The sequence below is a fragment of the Nymphaea colorata genome, chromosome 9, assembly GCF_008831285.2.
Source record: "Nymphaea colorata isolate Beijing-Zhang1983 chromosome 9, ASM883128v2, whole genome shotgun sequence".
In the NCBI taxonomy this organism is placed as follows: domain Eukaryota; kingdom Viridiplantae; phylum Streptophyta; class Magnoliopsida; order Nymphaeales; family Nymphaeaceae; genus Nymphaea; species Nymphaea colorata.
Genome location: NC_045146.1, coordinates 673,790 through 696,346, shown reverse-complemented (window position 1 = coordinate 696,346; position 22,557 = coordinate 673,790). Strand labels below are relative to the sequence as shown.

At 40.7% G+C, this 22,557-nt stretch overlaps 1 protein-coding gene across 1 annotated transcript in view; it reads right to left on the bottom strand.

Annotated features, from left to right (window-relative positions):
• Positions 1-13,923: 13,923 nt before the first annotated feature.
• LOC116261577 (protein REDUCED CHLOROPLAST COVERAGE 1) overlaps positions 13,924-22,557 on the bottom strand; it is a 28,774-nt gene continuing 20,140 nt past the window's right edge. The window contains exon 25 of the mRNA XM_050079556.1: positions 13,924-13,979. The gene's annotated coding sequence lies outside the window, so the exon portion shown is untranslated. The remainder of the gene's footprint in view (positions 13,980-22,557) is intronic.

Here is a 22,557-nt window from a genome sequence, read left to right as displayed (position 1 = left end):
ATACTCATGTTAATCGAAGTTACCATTGGAATTGTAGGAACATGCTCTTGATAAAAACATCTCCGGCATAAACACATCCTCATATATCCCTATCACTTGTATTCTAAATTTATGTTAATCGGTATAGCAAAATCATCTTGAGGTTTCAACATCAAATTGTGATTATATATAGCTGATGATATTAAATCGCAACCACGACCTCAAGGTGAAGCTGAGCCTGTCATATAAATCAATCTGTTCACAAGATAATTAATCTCAAACAAGTTACGCTTGTTACGAGATAACTCGACCTTGACTCATGATGTACATGAGCCTAGTGCTCCTTGAATTCTTACTCAGAGTTTTCTGACTCAGCTCATGTTGTAGTGAATTAATTAATGAACTGAGCATTGACATGCCTTGTTGACTTCGTTCGGTTCTTTTATTACCCAGGTTTGGAAGACAGGGATTCTTCAAACGGTTTATTCCAGTATCTCCGCTCACTAGTCATTAGGACTTATTTATAAGGTGGCCCTGCATAGGTCAGAAGACATGGAAACAAAAAGCGTGTAGTGGATTGCATGTGTGAACATTTAAATTATGCCTCCAAGTGTGTATCTTCTGATGTTCTAATGTTTTTAGATGTATGTAACCACACAGGTGAATATGAAATGCTTGAAAATATTAAAAACAAAAAAGATTACGAAGACATTGTTTACACTAGACTGCTAGCTAGGAGTCAGAAATGCATAGACTGTAAATTTTTAAAACCCTTATAAAATCTTATTGACAGATAATTTTCATGCATTGTTTATATCTTAAATATATATATTTCATATTCATTTATACAATTATACATTATGATATATCCTGGCTTATCTATACTTATTTGCCATCTATTCACTCTGATTATTTTCTTGTCACTTTTCGTAATGTTCAAAACTATATGTTCAAAAAATATAGATTCGCTTTTATAAGGATTTTAAGATTACTGGTGTGAGTTTTTGTGGTCGTCAAGACTCAAGATCAAACATCATTACCAACATGGTTTTTTGTTCTACACTTGTTAGCACCCCCTATCCGCCTGTGCTAGAGTTTGAAACAAGATAACTTTAAAATGAGGGACGACAAGTTGGTAAGAGAAAAAAATATTGTTTAAGACAAGATCGGATGTCGTTATCCAGGGATGTCTATGAAGCCGATACTTCCTGCCAGATTTTGGTAATCGAATCTGACAGTTTTATTTAACATAGTCGACCTTATAAATTGACTATTGGAGCTTTCAATCTTGGCACACTGAAATTATTTGAATTTTTACAAATGAATAAAAATATAAACACCATGCCTGTTCCTCCTATTTGCATTTTTATTTGTGAGATGTATGCAAATTCCTCTAGTTTTCTGACGATCTTTTCCAGGACCATCTTTTGGTGGCATAGTCGGTTCTCGTCCCTTCGCTAGTCATGTCTGGAGGTATGTAGTTACCTGGTTCGGTGTCTTAAAATCTCTTGATGGAGATTTCTGCTCTGAGTCTCTATGTTCGATAGGGAGAAAACAATTATCAGGAGTTCAAGCTTTTGTTGGTTCTTGTGCTTTAATATTGTCGTTTAGAAGACTTGGTCCTTCCACAAGCAGGCTCTTCATAAAGGGATGAGTGGATCCATTGGTGAGGAAAAGCAAGAAGTTTGGCACGCCTCTATCGAGGTCATCTCAAAGCAAACCTCGTCTGATCAGGTTCTTAGATGGAGCCAGACATGGTCGAAGGCAAATATTTTCAGCCCGTATTGGAAGATCAGTCTGATTTCAGGGTGGATTGTTTGAGGGAGGCATTTCTGTCATTCAAGGTAAGCAAGCCGTTGCTGCGGTTCGAAAAGGTGTATTCTCAAGGTCTCAGCAGTCCTTCAGAGAGTCCGGTTCCCTATTGGAGATGGTTGTCAGATTTCCAATTGATCAAGAGAATTCTGTTACGTCAAATTGTGGTAAATGGAAGAGGTCGTTTCAATGGTACATTGGTGACAGCAGCAATCTGCAGGAGTCCGGCTCTCAGATTAGAGCTGTCCACGAAATGGTGACTTCTGGTGATCCCATATCTGTGTAAGTTGTAGCTTTGTTGATGTATAGCTTAGTCCTGCTTTTAGCTTTTTCTGGTTCCATCAGGGCTTGTGGTTAGCATTCTTTAATTCTTGGTATTTTTTCTTGTTATTCAGCATTTTTTAATTTTCTATATTCTTTCTTGTTATGAACAAATTGTAAGATCATTTAGTGGGCCGACATATGTCTATGAGGAATTTCAGACATTATGACTGTCTTAACGTAAATATCCGCTTAAGTGATTGCATTTTGGGATATTACGTCATTTTAGATAGTATGGGGTAATTTTGAAATGTATAGATACCAGTACGCAATTACAGACTCTTTGATGAGTGGAATCCGTAATTGTCCTTATTATAAAATGATAGTGGTCACTGGGGTCGTGCAATGGTTGCCTGAAACATTGGTTTCTATGCTCTTCCCCATCTGAGAGAGACCTCAAGCGCGCCGCAAAGACCCTGGAAGATCCTACCGCGATCTACCGTCCAGTTCTTTAGATGGATTCAGGTACGCTTCCGCTTTAAGTCTAAGGTTTTGTTTAATTCAATGATTTAGCATGAGCATGATCTTGTTTTTGTTTATGGCATATACGTTTGGTTTTGTGTATGCATGAAGGGGAGAAATCCCAACAATTGGTATCAGAGCCTATGCTCATTGTTGATTCATTGAATCGTTGATTTTTTGGCGTTTTTCCCTCTTCGATTCTTCCCCTGTTTTCTGCTGCAAGAGTTTTCAAAAAAAAAAAAAAAAAAAGGGTTGAGGGCGTGCGACGGAAGCCATCGGGCTTCCGTTGCAGCAATGAGGAGGATCGGAGAAGGGGAAGAAAGGATCGGGGGCGTCTGTCGCCATTGGGCGATGGGGGGCCTCCGGCCGTTGGGGCGCGTCGCTGCTTGCGGCCACCCACGCCGTGGGTGGCCTGTCGGTGCCCTCCGCGTCTCCTTCGCAGCCGCCATGAAAGAGGAAGAAGGAAAGGGGAAACAGGGAAGGCGACGGCAGGGAGGGGCGACGGTTTCCGACCGTCTTGGTAGGCGTCGGCCGGCCATTAGGCGACGGCCGAACACCGTCGTCCTTGCGCGACCCGCCCGCGGCCACCCAATGGCCTGCCGGCGGCTTCTTCGTCGGTCCAACAGTCGCCCAACTTCAGAAAGGGCAGATTTGCAAAACAGGAGAAAACCAGCCGATTTTTGGTGGGCGATGGCCGGCCGTTCTGGCGGCATCCGCCGGCGGCCACCCACGGAGTTGGGTGGCCTGCCGGTGGAAGGCCACCGCCCGCCTGCCGTTCGGCAGGCGAGCGGTGGAGACGCCGGCCGCGATCGCTTGCGCGGTCGAGCGGGCGGGCGGACCGGGTCGGGTCTTGACAGACCCGATCCAGATTCATCAGCTTTAAAAAAAAAAAAAATCATTTTGCCGCCCGCCCGCGCCTTTGTGTTAAAATTTCGGATCGGGTCGGGGCCGGCAGGACCCGACCCGTATCCATACGGCCTGGTTTTAAAACTCGAACCGGTTCATTCGGTTTCAGACCGGTTCAATCTGATTCAGAACCGATTCGGTTCGATTCAGACCGTTTCGAACCTTTTGGGGACCGATTCAGATTTTTTCTGGACCGGTTCAGTTGTTTTTGAGACCAGTTCAGACCTTTAAAACCCAATTCGAACCATTTTGGGACCGGTTCATTCAGTTTTAGAACCGATTCGGACCCTTTTCAGAATGGTTCAGTTGTTTTCAGACCGGTTCAGTCAGACCGATTCAGGGCATTTCAGACCGGTTTATTCAGTTTTAGAACCGATTTAAGTCATTTTCAAACCGGTTCAGTGGGTTTCAAAACCGATACGGTCTATTTTGACCGGTTCGTCCAATTTTTAGACCGGTTCAGCCCTATTTAGGGGCATGTGGGTGCTCTAATTGCGGTTTAAGAACGATAAGGGCTACTTTAAGGCCGATTCAGTGGTCTTGATCCTCTTAAACACGATTATGGTACCGGTTCATAATATTTTGGACTCTTTTGGGCCTATTTCATTAAACCATTTGGTTTTGGGTTCAATGTAGGGAAAGTTTTGTATGTAATTTTAATTCATGTATCATGTTTTGCATGTTTTAAATTTGTGGGTGTACTTTAGATGAATATTTGGATTATGAATTTGATCTTTGGCCATGTCTGTTGTTTGAAATGAGTAAGTTTGTATTTTATATCGCCAAAGTGACCTCTGTTGTACGAATTTGCTTGTTTTGAACATTAGATGATAGTATACTTGATCCATGCGGGCAATGATCGACTCAAAGGAGGATTGTTGTTTGGTCAGGTTTAAGTATACATGGTAATGAATATGTGATAATTTTTCAGGTTTTCATGTAAATAGCGAGTCAATCCAAAGATAGGCTCGTTGTTTGACAGGGTTAATTATCTATATTCATTGTTGACGAAGAATACCACTTGCAGTTAGTATTTCAATCCAAAGATTGGATATTAACATTGCACCGGTACCTTGTGATGGGATTTAGGCCATTGTATTTAAATTCATTTATATTTGTTATTTCATTTTTTGTACATGTTTTGATTGTGAGCATGTTTGGTATTTTTGTTATTTGTACAGTGAGTTCTGCTTCCATGATATCTGCAAATTTGAGTACTGTTCCTGAGTTAAATGGTTCGAATTTTAAGGACTGGAAAAAAACTGTTATGATTGTTCTGGGTTGTATGGATCTAGACCTTGCATTTAGGGAGTTGTGCCCACCTCATCCAACAGATCAAAGTTCTCATGAGGATAAGTGGTACTTTGAACGGTGGGAACGCTCAAACCGCATGTGTCTAATGATCATGAAGAGATCAATCCCAGAAAATTTTAGGGGCTCTATTACTGAAAAGGCTAGTGCCAAGGCGTTCCTGAAAGAGATTGAAAAACGTTTTGCTAAAAATGAAAAGGCTGAAACAAGCACTCTTTTAAGTAAACTTGTGACGCTGAAGTATAAAAGTAAGGGGAACATACGGGAGCATATTATGGAAATGTCTCATCTTGCTTCAAAATTACAGGCGCTAGGTCTGAAGTTACCCGAAGACTTTATAGTGCATATGGTTCTTCTTTCTCTTCCACCACAGTTTGGAAAGTTTAAAGTTAGTTATAACTGTCAGAAGGAGAAATGGACTCTTAATGAGCTCATTTCGCACTGTGTGGAAGAAGATGAGAGATTGAAGCATGATAGGATAAAAAGTGCTCACTTGGCTACTACGCCTAAAAGTAAGAAAAGGAAGGCTATTAAGGAAGTTGCAGTTGATCATGTATCCATCAAAAAACAAAAGAAGCATAAGGAAGGCAAATCAAGCTGCTTCTTTTGCAAGGATGAAGGTCATATGAAGAATGATTGTACTAAGTATCACACATGGCGTGAAAAGAAATGTATGATTCTTACTTTGGTTTGTTCTGAGGTTAATTTAATTTCAGTACCAAAGCACTTGTGGGTAGATTCGATTGCTACTACTCACATAAGTGTTTCCGTGCAGGGCTGCCTAAATTGTCGGACGCCAATTGATGCTGAAAGATTCATCTATGAGGGCGATGACATGAAGGCGAAGATTGAAGCCATAGCAGATTTTTTGAGTTATTGTTAAAGACTGATTGTTATTTGAATTTGATAGAAACTTATGTAATACCGCCTTTTAGACGAAATTTGGTTGTTATTTCCTTATTGAACAAATTTGGTTATTATTGTTCATTTGGAGGAAATAAATTTAAGTAGTTTCTGCATTCAAATTTGAATTCCACTGGTTCTTTGTCTTGTAGCGATAACCTTTATTTGCTTGATACGGTTGCTTCATATAATGAAACCTTGCATGTTACGTTTAGTGGTACTAAAAGAAAATTAGCCAAAGAGAATTCAGCTATGTTATGGCATTGGCGCTTAGGACATATCTCTGAAAAAAGAATATAAAGGCCTATGTCGAAAGGAATTCTTGAGTCCCTTGATTTTGCAAACTTTAATGTTTGCACTGAATGTATAAAGGGAAAATGAACAAACATTAAGGGGTTATAAGTTTTTTAATCCATTCAGTAAGTCTTTCTTTGAAAGGGAAACGCCTATTTCTTTGAGGATATTGAGTTTGGGAGGTGATCAGATTATAAACATTGCCTTTGAAGAGGGACCTGAGTCCAATCTATTCAGAAGAAGGCAATGATGTCGATCTTCATACTGAAGAACAAACTCAACAACCTCAAGAAAATTAAGTAGAGGTGTCACTAAGGAAATCCATATACGGACTGAAGCAAGTTTTCCAGTCATTACAAACTTCATCAAGTTATAGTTTCATTTGGTTTTGAAACTAATATGGTTGATGAATGTGTATACCAAAGGTTCAATGGGGGCAAATTTGTCTTTCTGGTTTTATATGTCATTAATATATTGCTAGCAAGTAATAATGTAGGCATATTGCATGAAACTAAGAATTTCTTGTCAACAAAGTTTGACATGAAGGATCTTGGTTGTGCATCTTTTGTATTAGGGATCCAAATATTTTGAGATCCTTTTCGGGGTATTCTTTGGATTATCACAAAAGGCCTACATTAATAAGGTGCTTTACCGATATGACATGAAAAGTTGTAAACCAGGAAATACTCCAGTTACTAAATGAGACAAGTTTTGTCTCAAACAGTACCCTAAAAGTGAAATCGAATCTAAGGAAATGGAAAGGATTCTCTATTTGTCTGTTGTGGGAAGCCTTATGTATGCTCAGATTTGTACTCGTTTGGATATTGCATTTATCATTGGAATGTTAGGCAGATACTTTAGTGATCCTATTATGGATCATTGGAAAGCAGCCAAAAGGGTATTGAGGTACTTACAAAGAACAAAAGGTTTGATGCTCACATACAGGAAGTCAGACCAGTGGGAGATCATTGGGTATTCAGATTCTGACTTTGTTGGGTGCCAAGATAATGACATCCAATCAGGTTTTGTGATTGCGGAATTTTGTCATGGGGCTGCGCATTATGTATGGTGTAGAAAGACCATTAAGGTTATTGTGTGACAATAATTCAACAGTCATGTACTTTAATAACAGCCATAGTTTGTCAAAGTCGAAGCACATCGACATTAAGTTTTTGGGCGGTTAAAGAGGGGATATAGAATGGTCAGGTGTCTTTAGAGCATATTGAGACAAACTCTTTGATTGTGGATCCGCTTACCAAGGGTTTAACACATAAGGTCTTTCACGAACATGTTGTTCATATGGAGGTGTTATCCTTGGATGATGTGCTGGTTTAGTGGGAGTTTGTATTTTGTTTGCTCTAATGTATGGACACGTATTCAGTTTTCTGCAGAATAAAGTTTAAAGTTCTTTGGTTCCATTCTGTGTTTAGGTTTTGATCTCCATAAGGTTTTAAAGTTGGACCAGTTGAGAATAGACATGTTGTAATCACATTGCATGTAATTCTCATGTTATACATCCATATCAGATCTATGTCATTGATTATGTTAACATTTATGATCATTGAAGGTTTAGCTAATTTTATTATAGCGAAAGCCGCTTTGGTTCTGTATTGATATGGTCATGGACGAGATTGGCGAAAATGACGTTTAATAAGATAGCAATTATGAGCTCTTAAGGTTTTGTGTAATGTCTGAATGTATAAAGACATATTTGGCCCAAGTGGGAGATTGTAAGATCATTTAGTGGGCCGACATATGTCTATGAGGAATTTCAGACATTATGACTGTCTTAACGTAAATATCTGCTTAAGTGATTGCATTTTGGGATATTACGTCATTTTAGATGGTATGGGGTAATTTTAAAATGTATAGATACCAGTACGCAATTACGGACTCTTTGATGGGTGAAATCCGTAATTGTCCTTATTATAAAATGGTAGTGGTCCCTGGGGTCGTGCAATGGTTGTCTGAAACATTGGTTTCTAGGGTTTTCCTCTTCCCCATCTGAGAGAGACCTCAAGCGCGCCGCAAAGACCCTGAAAGATCCTACCACGATCTACCGTCCAGTTCTTCAGATGGATTCAGGTACGCTTCCGCTTTAAGTTTAAGGTTTTGTTTAATTCAATGATTTAGCATGAGCATGATCCTGTTTTTGTTTAGGGCATATACGTTTGGTTTTGTGTATGCATGAAGGGGAGAAATCCCAACACAAATTGAAGGGAGCCTTCCCGCAGCAAGTTAGGAAAAAAGATAACAATTCCCAACTATTCATTAAATAAGCAATTCCGTCAAAGCACGTGAAGCTGGATTTAAGTAGTGAAAACAAAAGTTACTGTTGGTTCAAGTAGAAGCATAGCATGAACGAAAGATGAGATGAAGCAGTGAATTGAAATCTATTGATATACAACAGCCAGTAACCAACTTTGCTTTCACTGCATAAATGGCCATTTATCATGAAAAATAAGACAGAAATAACTAAAAAGAAAAGCTTCAAAGTTCAAACATGCCATGCAGCAAAACTTGTGGCCCAAACAGGGGCAGTCAAGCATCCCCATGTTGTTAAACCATGAAAACTAGAATAAGGGAGCAAAGAAACACTCAAGCATATATGTGGTTCGGCATTTTGATGCCTACGTCCACGAGAAGGGAGCTCTCACTTTATTTCTATGATGATCTTGAGAGAAGGTAACCTCTCAATTTATAGAGTACAGGCTAGACTATTTTTGGTAGAAAGATCACACAGGAATCCTGTGTGATAAACAAGGCAATAGAAATCTTGATTATGAAAGAGGAAACTTTGAGAACGGCAACTGGAGATAGACCTTCCCAACAGAGGCATGGAGCAATCCCTGTGATTTTGCTAACAATCTCCCCCTCAAGTTGGTAGGCAGATGTCTATCTGCCCCAACTTGTAAATCAGAGTTTTATGTTTTTCTTTTCCAAGGCTCTTGGTGAATACATCAGCCAGCTGATTCTCACTTCTGACGTGTGAGGTTTGTATAGTGTGATCCTGAATTTTTTCACGAACAAAGTGACAGTCGACTTCAATGTGCTTGGTACGTTCGTGAAACACGGGATTTGATCCAATGTGAATAGTTGCCATATTGTCGCACTTTAGTTCCATTGGTTCCCTAATATCCAAATTCATATCTTTGAGTAACGCTTTGATCCATATTATTTCACACGTACATATGGCCATAGATCTATATTCGGCTTCTGCACTTGATCGAGCTACAACAGTTTGTTTCTTGCTTTTTCATGTCACAAGATTTTCTCCAATAAATGTACAATAACCCGATGTAGATCTTCTATCGTTGGAGTCTCCAGCCCCATCAGCATCGCAGTACCCAGACACAACAAGAGATTGACTTCGCTTCATTAAGATACCTTTGCCTGGACTCCCTTTCAAGTATCGCAGTATTCTATGTGCTACTTCAACGTGACTAGACCTTGGATTATGCATAAATTGGCTGATTACACTGACTGCATATGTGATATCTGGTCGAGTAACTGTCAAGTATATAAGTTTGCCGACAAGTTTTTGAAAGCTCTCTATGTTTTTCACAATGCTGCCTTCTTCTTTTTTTAGCTTGCAATTTGTCTCAAGAGGCGTCTTTGCAGCTTTCGATCCTAGATATCCGGTTTCCTTGAGGAGATCAATAATATATTTTCTTTGGCAGATAAAAACACCTTTGTCAGATTGGGCAACCTCAATGCCAAGAAAGTATCGAAGAGTTCCGAGATCTTTTATCTCAAATTATTTGTTGAGATACTTCTTTATCATATGTATGTTCTCGACATCATTCCCGGTAAGTATAATATCATCAACATATACAAGTAGTATAGTCACCTTGTCTCCTCGAGTGGCTGTAAACATAGTATAATCTGCAGTGCTTTGTTTGAAGCCATACTTTTTTAGAGCTTGGCTAAGACGAGAAAACCACGCGCGGGGCGATTGTTTGAGACCATACAAGGCTTTCTTGAGTTTACACACGTGACCCGGTTTACTTGTGACACCTTGTGGGACTTCCATGAATACCTCTTCACTTAATTCGCCATGAAGGAATGCATTTTTAACGTCAAGCTGAAAAAGGCTCCATCTTTTTATAGAAGCAACAACAATAAGAGCCCTTACCGTATTCATTTTTGCAACTGGAGCAAAAGTTTCTGTATAATCAATCCCTTCAGTCTGAGTGAATCCTTCAGCAACAAGTCGGGCTTTGTACCGCTCAACTTCTCCATTACTTTTGAATTTGATTTTGTAAATCCATTTGCATCCGACAAGTTTCTTTCCTTCGGGACAATGGACAAAATCCCAAGTATGATTTTTTTCAAGAGCTCTAAGTTCCTCTTTCATGGCATCTCTCCATTTTTCTTCTTTACTTGCCTCCTGAAAATTTTTCGGCTCTTGAAGCATGTAAGTTACATAAACATAAGATTTATAAGATTCAGACATTCCATCAAAGGACAAATATTTTTCAATAGAGTGAATGTTGTCGGTGGATAGGTATGTATAGTAACCACTTAACCTGACTGGTGGCCTGCATTGTCTTGAAGAATGTCTAACTTGAGGAATATTAGAGACACCACTGGCTTGAATTCCTTCATCAGTCATTTCTTGATTGGAAGACGGCTGGTTAGCTTCATCATCTTTCCGGTGAAGGATTTGGTTGAAGGCGTCAATCAAGGGACGAGGAATATCGTTGTTTTGCACGGAGAGCTGAGAAGGGCACTCTTCTTGTTGAGTATTTTCAAAATAATTTTCTACCTCATAGAATTTGACATCTCTTGAGACCATCATCTTGTTAGTAATGGGATCAAGGCAGCGGTAGCCATGTTTTTTGCTTGAATATCCCATGAAAATGCATTTGATGGCACGTTTCTGAAATTTGTTTCTAAACTTTTCCTGCACATGGATGTAACACTTGCACCCAAACACTTTGAGATGCTTAATGGAGATTGACCGTTTGAGGAGAAGTTCAAGAGGTACCTTGCCATCAATGCTAGAATTAGGAATCTGGTTAGATATATAGCAGGCGATTCCAATGGCTTCATTCCAATATTTTTGTGGCACATTCATATGTATCATGAGAGCACGGGCGATGTTTAAAAGTTGACGATTTTTTCTCTCTGCGACACCATTTTGTTGTGGAGTTCCGACACAAGAGTATTGCGGTTGTATACCTTTCATTCGCATAAACTCTTTAAGATTATCGTTAACATACTCCCCACCATTGTCAGAACGAAGTTTTTTTATCTTGATTCTATACTGAGTATGAATAAGAGTATAGAATTCTTCAAATATTTTTGGCACCTCACTTTTATTTTTGAGAAAATAAATCCAGGTTACACGAGTCATATCATCGATAAAAGAGACATAATATCTATATCCGGTATGAGATATTTCAGGAGCAGGTCCCCATACATCAGAGTGTATGAGATCAAAGACTTCTACAGATTTTTCTACAGACGATTGAAACAGAAGTCTTGTAAACTTGGAAAACTCACAAGCATCACATGCCCAATCTTCTGTAGTGATGTGAGGAATAAGCTGTTTGATACTCCGGTCTGAAATGTGCCCCAATCTAGCGTGCCATATCTAGTACTCAGAATTTTGTCGACTGTTGGTGAGGAGACTAACACAGTCATCATCTAGAACATATAGTCCGCTTTGGATATGTCCTTTACCAATCACTTTCTTCGAGTTCAGTTCCTGAAATGTCACGTCCTTGGAAGAAAAAATTGCCAAACAATTATAAGCTTGAGTAATCTTACTAACAGAAATCAAATTTGCTGCTAGTTTAGGAATAAGAAGAACTTTTGATTTCTAATTTCCGAAGAATGTCATTGTACCAGCACCTTCGACATTTATAGACGAACCATCGGCAGTGAAAACAGGCTGTCTATAATCTTTGATTAGTTCACTAAGAGTAGATGGTTCACTAGCCATGTGATCAGTTGCTCCGGAGTCAATAATCCAAACATTATTTTTTCTCATAGAAACAAAGGCTAAATGTTTACCTTCAGAACTTTCTCCGATTGGTTGAGAGGAGACGAGGTTGGCCTTTGGAGAATTTTTGAAAAAATTTCTCCAGATCGTCCTTTGTAACAAAATTTGCCATATTGATCTCATTTGGTGACGGGCTTGCCAAATTTGTCTCCTTTGAGGTCGATGTTGTTTTTTCTTTCTCAGGTCTCCCTATGATCTCCCAGCATCGCTCTCGGGTGTGGCCAATCTTTTTGCAATGAGTGCACTTCATCTTGCTGCGTGGTCTCATATTGTTTGGTCCACGTCTTTGTCCTTCTTGAGTGCGGAAAATATACACCATTTTCTTAGAGTTTTCTCCTGCAACTTCATCTTTGGTGGATGAGTTCATAACTTTTCGTCTGGATACCTCTCTTTGAATGATTTGACAGACGGTGTTGAATGTTGGAAGAGGAGAAGAATTCAAAATTTGACTGCGCAAGGTTTCATAGTTGTCACTGAGGCCGGCCAGCACTTTGAAGATTTTATCTTCTTCAAACCGTTGTGTAAAGACATCGGGATCCGATGTGGCTGGTCGATATTGAAGAAGTTCATCAAAGAGACCACGAAGACGTCCAATATAAAGTTGAACATCTTTGTTTCCCACTGTGACATTAGCAATCTCACATTGAATTTGATATATTCGAGCAAGATTATTTTGCTCGCTGTAAAGTTCTTTTAGCGACTCCCAAATGCCTTGAGCCGTATCTTGATACATGAACATATTTACTATAGACGGCTCCATAGAATTTATTAACCAAGACATGACCATATCATCTCCTTGAGTAGTTGTAGTTTGAATACCCGGCCATTCCGGATGAAACGCTCTCACAAGACAAATGGGAACCAACAAACAAGGAGCGCTTTTGCACGGAAAGCGATGTGCTCCTTTTCGCTACTCCAAAGAACAGAGGGCAAGGGAGAGCGAGATGCCCCTCTTTGGTGCCCTAAAAAACAGAGGACAGAGGACGAGCGGTCTGCCAGAGCAGATCTCGTCGGGTCGCGGTGTGCAAAAATCAGAGAGCAAGAGGCGAGCGGTGTACCAGGGAGGAGCTCGTCGGGAAAAAATGGCAGCGTCGCGTTGAAGAAGCTGGATCTCAGGACGATCCTCGACGAGGCGACGCGGTTGGAGATGACAGCAGGGTCTCCTCTGCTCGATTTTGGGTACCCCAAAATCACACCCAAACTCAGCAAGCGTGAAATCAAAACAGAGGACGCCTCGTTCTTTACGGTGGAGGAGCTGGGAGATGAGGAGCGCCGGACGAACAGTAGGTGCAGCAGAGCAGCAGCGGAACGTCAAAAGCTGGGCAGGTCCTCGCGTGAAGACAGAGAGCTTTCCCTCTCTGATTTTGGGTTGCTGGGAAAGCCGGTGGAAGCTCCACCGTCGTTCGAACGAGAAGGCGAGGGGAAAGGAGCAGGAGGAGAAAGTCGGGCGCCAAGCAGGAGGAGAAAGTCGGGCGACGCTTGCCGGACAGGTCCTCGCGCGAGACAGAGGGCTTTCCCTCTCTGGTTTTGGATTGCTGAAACGAGACAGCGAGGGAAAATGGAGCCAGTATGAATCAATTTCAGGCTAACACATGTCTCATCGCCACAAATTCATAATTCAGAATATAATTTAATGGAGCCAGTATGAATCAATTTCAAGTCAATGAAATTTCTCAGAAATAAGGGATAAGATAATCAATAAACAAAATTTTGAGATATTATTCACCAAAGGGTAAAAAGGCTGAAGAAAATAAAAATTTTGAAGATGCTTGTTCTATCCGGATACATTTTTTTTTTCTGACAATCCGGATACAATGTCTGTATTGGTTAAGAATAATGAAATTCCTAGTAAAATTTTCTATTCTCAATACATTGTGCAGAACTAGATTGCAGAACGTCTGTCAAGCTTGAAAGGAAGTCGCGACCAATTATTTGGAGTCCCCAAAAAAATTTGGAAAAACTAACTCTGCCTGAAAGGTACCTGCAAAAAAGAGGTTCCCTGCTTCATTATTTAGATTGAAACATTGAGGAAGTGTACATTCAGGATGATGCAAAATGAGAATGCTCTACTGTTTTCTTGTCCTCGACAACTTAGAAAGAGAATCCAGCCCTTTTGATTGAAAAAAGGGAAAAAAAAGTCCCTCTCAATCTCTCTCTTTGAATGATAACATATCTAAACTCATAGCTCACCATCCAGAAGGAAGTTTTACTTCCTCAGTAAATATGCTAACAGGAGAGCACATTATCAACTATCATTGATGGAAACCAGCATTAAGCTGCAATTTCCTATACGTGTTAGATGAGGTCTATGGATTCACCATTAGAAAGAAAAAATAGGACCATAGCAGAATACTGAGGGCTCAATCAGACTCAGGGTTTGTAACGTTAGGCAGTCAGCTAGGGGAAATTAAGCTTCAATTTCCTGAGAGTGGTAGATGAAGTGTATGGATTCCTATTAGAAAGAAAAAATAGGAGCATAGAAGAATAACTGAAGGGCTTAATTGGATGCACAATTGGTAACATTAGGCAGTCAGCTAGGGGCCAGTAATCTCAGAGCGTGTGCCTTATGTTGGAAATGTTAGATGCTTTTCCTAAGATATTTAATGATGGAAACAATGACATCAAGTCATGGCATTAATCTTGAAGAAGGCATGACTAACATTTACAATTTTCTAGAGTCAGAAATAAATCTTAGAAGATGAAGTGTCAGAATCTTTTTATGATTGTTGTTTTGGCACTGTCATAGAAAGTTTCCAACCGCAAGAACAATAATCATGCTGACAAGAATTGTTGAGGATTTAATTACAACCAAAGAAATTATAGTTGGAGTCATTGATTATGAACTAATGACTATGAAGGCAACATTCACATTCCCATCACACTAAAACCAGAATTACCTTAAAAATCAAATAATTATGTCATTAGCATTTCCATTTTGTCAAACCCAAGGTGTTTGGACCATACTTTAAGTGACTGGAATATGCAATGGAAAACTTTACTATGTACCTCATTCAAGCCTGTTGATGAAAATTTTGTACCAGGAAAACAAATAGGAAAAAAAGAGTATGACTGCAAGAGAGTTGTAAACATGGATGAGAACCCTCCTTAATCAAGAGAATGAAAATCAACCTGAATAGTTCGAACAGAGCTGCTAGTTCTGTCCAAGTTGAATCCTTGACGACCCAATTAACGCATTGACTGCCTTGACTTGATTGTCTCTTTTGAGAACTTAAGAATGCCTAATAAATCCTAACGCAGTAACATGCAAGTTTAAAATTGTTAAGGAAAAACAACACTGACCTGAATTTTGTTCAGAAAGCCAAGTGAAAACCAATAGATGACTTAGATAAGAATAGACAGTGCCGTGCAGCGTGTACTATGAGCAGACAGCAACTGAGAAGTGAAGTTCCAAATAGCCCACGCACTAGAAAATAAATTGAACAAGGTGGAACTACGTGTCATGCTTCAGATGAATGCTTAAGAGCTTTATGCAGCACTGGACTTAATCTCAGGAGCCTGAGATGATAAACCATCTCGAGTGGAAGAAATATTTGTAGATTTGGGAGCTTCACCCACTCTTACCACTCTGTTGTGAATAACTTTGAATGGTTGTGAACCATACGGCCTATTCAACAACCTCATTGGCAACCTAAGATTCTGCCTTTTTGTTCGTCTCCCTTTTATCAAAATGTTAATGGAGCCATCATCCTCACTCTTTCTGCTATTCCTAGCACTTCTGCTCTCACTGCTGCTCTGAAGTTGCTCCCCTGGAGTGACACTTTTTTCACCTGGTGATTTACTGTATTCTTGTTCAAACTCACCAGCTTGGATTCTACTTGAACCAGGCGATTCATCTTTTGTCTTCTCCCGAGCAGCATCATCAGATACAGTGATTGTAGAACTTGCAACTTCAACTGGAATATCCATACTTTTAGCTTCACCTCCAACCTTTGCTTCCATTGGAGGGATTGAAACTGCCAGTTTCAGGTCATCAGGCGGTATTCTGTTCATCTCTTCAACTGTAGGTTTGGCTGCTGGGTCAGTGGCAGGTGGGTATGGCCATACCATTCCGGGCACAAACTCTACAGCGTTTGGGTTCATATTGCACTGCCAGGGGTTGTTTGCCTGGAAGTAGTTACTGTTTAGAGCATAAGCACGACTTGGTAATGGTTGTAGTTGGGGGTAAGGAGGATACATAAAGGCCAGTGGGTGTCAGACATGAGGTGACCTTGGAGATGCATATGGATGATTGGGGGACGTACAAATGGGTGCCATTGCAGGTACTGCTGTTGGGCTGGGATGGAGAGGCAAGCTCACAGGCCAAGGTGCCACAGCAGGCATGGCACTTGCACCTGGATGTGGGTTGATGTTCATAGGCATGCATCCATGAACAACCGAAGGGGAAGGATTAAAGGGAGCTGCTGATGCAGATAATTTCTTGCAGTGTACCTCTGAAGTATTCTTGGTCTCAGGAGCAGATGCTCTTATATCTGTTTCACCTTCTCCGGTTGCCAAATTGCCCTTTTCTAGGTTTTCACCTCCCATGGGTGAAGGTATGCTGAAAGATTCAGCTTCTCCCACTATCTTTTTTCTCACTCCCCACTTCTGGCAACTCAAAGGCTCCTGGAACTGAATCTGTTTCTTTTGATGCAGTCAACTGGCCTTCTGCAATATCCATGTTATTACTAGGAGCAATTTCTCCTTCAGGATCATTTGCATTCAGTCTGTCATAGACAAGAATATTGCAGGATTCAGCCGCTTCAAGACCTGAAGAAGCCAAAGTGAAAAGGTTCTCCACCTTTCCTGCCTTTAATTTGCTTTCCTCTTGAGTGCTGCAAATGTTGACGCCAAGAGGTTCACTTGCTCCCACATATTGCTGGCTTTGCTCGTGGTTCTCCAGAACTAAATCCTCACGTTTACTGATCAAAGAGCTCACATCATTATCCTTACCTTTTGCATTTTCTATGAAGTCATTAAGTTCTGTAACAGCTGAAGTTTCAGATGACACCTGCATAAGGTTCTCTGTCTCATTCTCTGTTAGTACCTCCGTGTTTTGTCCACTTCTTTCTGAAACAAGTGATTCCTGAGTCTCACTTTCACCCACTGAATCTGGATTGTCAGTATTTTGATCATTGAGATGTCTACCATGCATCCTCACAATTGTGCCAGGCGGCGCCAGTGCAACATCCTTGTAAGAAGGAGTTTTTCCAAGGGTTGCTGTCAAGCTGGAGGTCCCAACTGCAATGTTCTGTGGGACTGCAACAGTTTGATCACCTTTTGCCATTTTCTGTCCGTCAGATACCAGTTGAGTTCCACTTCCAGGATTCGATGCCTCCTGCTAATTCTTGTAGCACTAGGAGGATCAGCATTAGTTCATGAAGGCACTGATTTAACTCTATATGTTACAGATTTGACTATTTTTCGACTGAATCTGTTTGCAGGTGCAGTGCTTTTTGTAGGTTGATTCTCCATGTTACCACCAGAAGTAGCAGTTCGTTTTTTCAATAGATAGTAGTGGCCATTCGGATATGAATTTCTTGATCTTTGTTGAGGGGTTTTAGATCTTGGCCTTTGAACAGCTTGCCATCCATCTTCTCCCTCCATACCTACAGTAGAAGGTGCATTTCCAGAAACACCATGCATCTCAGTGACGATTTTTTCTGCATGAGGTTTAGACTGCACTTGCATAGTGCTGCCCAAGTCCTTTGATTCACCAACGTCAGTAACACTAGCCCTTGTATCTTCCTCAGGAACATCTGTTGAATCTTTCGAAGATTCTTCTGAGCTTGCTCTGCCATAATTTTGGTTCGATTTTCCTTTAGTCTGCAATCAGTAAGTTAGTTAAATTATTGTTCTTCTATTCTTTTATAGACCAGTCATGTTTAACTCAAGAAGATTCTCTAACATCTGGTTCTTTATGGATTTAAAAAAAATACAAAAAGCCATATCAATAGAACAAACCCTAAGTAATATGAACTCTTCAATAGATTTGCCACAGCCTAGTTGACATGTCTTGGATGCAGGAGCAAGTGCGGCTTGGATATGACTTGGATGCAGCAATGGACCTTCACCTAAGCTCTCTTGACCTAGCCAACCCGAGCCCTTAACCTCTATTGACTAGACCTAACCTACGTATAGAGTCCTACCCATCCAAGCCAACCCGAGCCCTAATTAGGTTTAGGTGTTATTCCTCGGAAGGTCAGCACCCCGCTAGGCCTCCTCGGTTCTCCTCAGCCTTGTCCGCTCTACTTTGTCGGTACCCTCCGACACGCGTGGCCGAGCCACCTACGACAACTGGCAGGCGCTGCCGCATCCTCTTGCGGTAGACCCCTCAGCACCTTCAGCCGTGGCACCAGCCCTCGGCCTAGGCGACAGGCGGTCGCCCTTCCTCAGGCCGGCCCCCTTCAGCCCGACGGCTCCGGCCCTCCGTTCGGCAAGCATCCACAAGCACGCGGCCATGTCCTCTCGATGCAAGGCAGCAGGCGGCTGCCCCTTCCGCGCACGACATCTCGACAGCAGGCGGCTGCTCCTTCTGCGCAAGGCATCTCGGCAGCAGGCGGCTGCGAAGACCTGGTCCTCCCGGCCCACCTTGGCCCGTGAGACCGGAAACCCTCGGCCCTCCTCTGCGGGTCCCAACTGCAGGTGGCAGTCCTTCCAAGCAGAAGTTACGTGGAGGCACTCCTCAAGCGGTCTTCTAGAACCGTAGCTGTGATACCCGGGGATACAGATTTCTCCCTGTGGTCCCTATTCGTGAGTTGCCAAGCAAGCCTTGGCCGGTAACACACTATTAACCCCTTGTAGCTCACAGGTGGGAGTTTTAGGTTTCCTGTTTAGTTTGATTTCAGTTCTTGCTTTAGCCCGGCTCCGGCCTAGTCCTTGACAATGGTACCTCGGAGGCACAAGCGTCAAAAACACAACCACAGGGGACATGACCTACCTATTTGGGAATGGGCGTGGTTTGCACGTTAGCTTGTGGTTTGTTGAGTGAGTTGTGAGAGTTGATTTGTATCGCTTACGCTTGTACTTGCCTCACACCCTCATAGTTCTTCTTCAGTAAGTTTGGCCCAGTTAGTTTTTTGGGATACCGTACATGTAATCACTTTCTATTGGGTTTGCGCCGAGGTCCTGTCCGGCCGGGTAGTTCATTTGTATCTAATTTGTTTAGGATTTTGGGTTTTTACATTGTCCTCAAGAAGGTCTTGGGAACTAGGATTCACGATTGGTTCGGACTCTCTAGTCGCAATCGGTCCGGTCCTAACAGATCCTAACAGATCCCGTTAGAATCTAAAACCGACAATGGCCACACTGCAAAAGGCACCCACAGCACAAAACAAGGCAAAAAAATAGTTCCCTCCATTCTCACCACACAGCTGCGTGCCTTTCCGTTCTCCCTCTCGTCCACTTATACCGTAGACAAGCATGCCCCAATCTCTCCTTGATAGATATAGGACTAAATTAAGACATCTAAGAGTGCAACTCTCAACGTCACTTGCTTGGTACCTGACCTGCTTGGCTGAGCCACAGTGACATCGGTTATGGCACTGAGATCGATCCCGTCCGAGCAAGAGACTGAGCTTAGTTTCGTACTACCTCGCTTCCAATTCCAACATGATTTTAGCATTGTATGAAACGATATGCTTCATTAGATCCTCTACATAAGCCATATGGCGGTATTCAGATGCAAAAAGATTCCAATACATATTGTTACCGATTTGATTTTGAATTCGTTTAGATAAAGATGGTAAAGAAATTTAGATCTGATTATTAAGAAGATTCAAATTGGTATGTTGCTTCACAACAACACATGAACAAAAAATATGACATATGATTGAGATTCAATCCAACTCAAGTTCACGTAGATACCAAATCTTTTGCAACTAGGTTTTCCCTTTGTTAACATGTTAATACTCTTCACGTGTGTATCACAATCTATTTGTCTAATCTCAACCAACTCTTGAAATAAGTCGCAACAAGTGACAAGTTGAACCCCTCCACATGCATGTGCCATGGTCTTCACATCATCAGCAATACCATGCAACAAATTATAATACTCTTCATCATAAGTTGACCTGGTCATTCTAGGCCTACTTATAATCTTATTGATTGTCATTGTGGGATATTCAGTTGTAGGAATTGTAGATATTGACGATTGTATGAGAGAACTATCTTTATGAACCATTTGTGTGAATGATCGTGAACTTTCAGGTTGCATGTAAAATGGAGTCGATTGGATGCATGTAGTTGAAAATGGTTCAATGCCCTCATCTAAGAACATGTTGTTGCGTGTGTTTGTTTCATTGTCATTTGCATGAAAATCATTATATATTTCGGCAAACTCGTCATAGTGCCTCCATAACTTTGGACCTTTGTACTTTTTCTATTCAAGTATTTTTGAAAAATTCCATGTGTTCAGAATTTGCACAAAAAGACATGTCAAACATAACCTAAAATTATGATATCTAAAACATACCTCAATGTACTCACTCCAAACTTGAGGGTCAACATCAATGCATTTGTTAATGAGGTCAACCTCATATCCACATCCGCTTGTATTCAAAATTTCCTTCATAACTATCAAGTTGGATTTTGCATACTTCAATTTCCTTTACTTTTGTCCTCTGAATTCCTTTTTGAAGCGATCTATCATGTTTTTTTCAATTGTTGTGTAGGCTTTTGACTTCAAACCTCCACCCGATTTTCATACCAGAAATGCGTGATTGCTCTAAAAGACGCTAGACTAAGTAGTCCATCTGTGCTTCAGTCCACATAAATTCTTCCTTGATAGGCCATTGTCTTTCAAGATAATGATTTGCATAATATTCCTTCACAACGAAAACGTATGCATAAACAAAATTGACATATATCGAAATTCATTATGGTAAACTGATTAGTATGAATTGAAGCATGAACATTTATACTACAATACTAACTTGCATTTCACTTGTAAGGTAAGTGCTAAGATAAATGACTAAAGCAAAGACAAAAAGTGTGCATATCACACACACGTGCAATAGATCACCTGACAATATTATGTTCATATGGGGCTTGCTTGGCACACATGAACATTCTAATGCTGAGTTTGTTCCTATTCTCATGTTGATGTTGGTTCCTTCCCAAAGCAATGAGTTTCTTTTCTGCAATTGTTACAAGGATCGGAGGTGGTTCAATCTGTCACTTATAAATTAATTTCCTTGTAACATGATATTTCCCATCAAAATTGGAAAACCATGTCCAGCAAGATGCACCAAATGTCAATAGTATAGAGGAACGCTATGGATGGTGAACAGGCAAGTCTTGTTATTTTTAAGATCAATCTCCTTTTAGAAAAAAAAAAGATTGTAAAATAATAGACAAGAAGAATCTTGCGCCGACATAATAAAATGAAGATGCGATATCCCTGTTGACGACAAACTCTTAACAAGCATAGAGACAGCCTCATTAGAAGCAAAAAATTCAAAGTTCGAACGGATGCAAACAGCAAGACAACAAAATATCAAAGTTTGAAATAATGCAAGCAGCAAGACAGCAACATATCAAAGTTTGAACTAATGCAAGCAGCGAGACAGCAACATATCAAAGTTTGAACTGATGCAAGTAGCAAGACGGCATTCATAGGGCAAGTCTTGTTATAGCAAGATCAATTTTTTTTTAAAAAAAAAAGAAAAAAAAAGATCGTAAAATAATAAACAAGAAAAGAAGTATCTTATGCCGACATAACAAAATGAGGCATGTTGACGAAAAACTCTTAACAAGCATAGAGACAGCCTCATTATAAGCAAAAAGTTCAAAGTTCGAACTGATGCAAGCAGCAAGACAGCAAAATAACAAAGTTTGAACTAATGCAAGCAGCAAGAAGTCTGAACAGACAGGAATTTTCAATCTTGGCACACTGAAATTATTTGAATTTTTACAAATGAATAAAAATATATACACCATGCCTGTTCCTCCTATTTGCATGTTTATTTTGTGAGATGTATGCAAATTCCTGTGGTTTTCTGACAATCTTTTCCAGGACCATCTTTTGGTAACAGTCGGTTCTCTTATCCCTTCGCTGGTCATATTTGGAGGCGCGTAGTTACCTAGTTTGGTGTCTTAAAATCCCTTGATGGAGATTTCTGCTCTGAGTCTCTATGTTCGATAGGGAGAAAACAATTATCAGGAGTTCAAGCTTTTGTTGGTTCTTGTGCTTTAATATTGTCGTTTAGAAGACTTGGTCCTTCCACAAGCTGGCTCTTCATAAAGGGATAAGTGGATCCATTGGTGAGGCAAAGCAAGAAGTTTGGCACGCCTCTATCGAGGTCATTTCAAAGCAAACCTCGTCTCATCAGGTTCTTAGATAAAGCCAGCCATGGTCGAAGGCAAATACTTTGAGCCCGTATTGGAAGATCAGTCAGATTTCAGGGTGAATTGTTTGAGGGAGGCATTTCTGTCATTCAAGGTACGGAAGCTGTTGCTGCGGTTCGAAAAGGTGTATTTCTCAAGGTCTCAGCAGTCCTTCAGAGAGTCCAGTTCCCTATTGGAGATGGTTGACAGATTTCCAATTGATCAAGAGAATTCTG